Raw genomic sequence first — 1280 nt, forward strand, 5'->3', positions numbered from 1 at the left:
AACCCACGCAAACCTGTTTGTTCTCTGATTTTTGCCAGAAACAATGTCGGATAAAAAGATTGGAAGAGATAACATCTATCTCTCAAGATCTCCGGATCACCTCCCAGCCTACAGGAGGCCCGCCGGGAGGCAGAGAAGGGATTATGACGTCTATACAAACTGGGAAATGTGGAAAAGGGTGGGGGGTTGGGGGGGACCTGATAGGACGCCCACGGAAAGTTTGGGACGATCCCACGTGGCAACTTGTCTCTCTTTGTGGCTTTTTGAGTTTTAGTAAGTCTTTTACGGCACTTGCAACACAATAAGGTCATATAAGTGCCGACCATGTGTTACCTTTGTTGTTTGTGGGTGTTTGGGGAGGAATTGTTTTTGACTGTTTAGTTTTTGTTATTGTTGTGGTTGTTGTTGTTGTTGTTGTTGTTGTTGCTGTTGTTGGGTTGTTGTTGTTGTTGTTTTTTTTTTTTTCTTTTTTTTTTGGGGGGGGGGGGGTTGTTGGTTTTTGTTACTCTCGAGTAAACTTCAAATCTTCTGGACTTATAATATAACACTTTAGTTACACTTATAAACTCTCTGGTAACACGTCTAATCTTCAGTACTTATATGACCTAATTGCGATTTCAGTGCTGTAAAATGCTCACTAAGACTTGTACATTGGCATGAAATAAAGGACGTTAGAGGTTCAGATGCAAGTGTTGTCCGCGACATTTATTTGACACTGGATATTTATTTTGTTTTAAATCTGGTGCCCACGTCTTTCGTCTCTAACACCATCTTCACGCCGATTAAACTTTTTTTAAACATACAAAACAAAACAAAATCTACAACAACAACAACAACAAAATCATCATTAGAAGCAACTACAGCAGTAACAGCAACAACGGCAGCAACAACAATAGCAATAATTGAAATCACAGCAACCACAACAAAGAATACAACAGCAATAAATATTTATGTTTGGGGTATAGGCAAAAGATGGCGTACGAGTGATCATAATTTGAAGATAAAGATGTGGGTGGTCGGCGGGTGCTCTGGTGTGGTTTGCTCCTTCTTTCCTATCAAACATCTATCGTCCTTATCTCCCCTTCGTCTTTTTTATGTTTGTTACTCTCTTGTAACACTTCTAAACTTCTCGCGCTCATATGACCTTATGCAGTTGCGAGCGCCGTAAAACCTCTACTAAAACTAAAACGAAGATAAAGATAACACCTACCCACCCCCTCCCACCCCTTTTTCCCCAAATAGACAACAGAAAAAAAAATACTTTTTTAATAAATAAATAA

Source organism: Aplysia californica, unplaced genomic scaffold (genome assembly GCF_000002075.1).
Source record: "Aplysia californica isolate F4 #8 unplaced genomic scaffold, AplCal3.0 scaffold00124, whole genome shotgun sequence".
NCBI classification, from domain to species: domain Eukaryota; kingdom Metazoa; phylum Mollusca; class Gastropoda; order Aplysiida; family Aplysiidae; genus Aplysia; species Aplysia californica.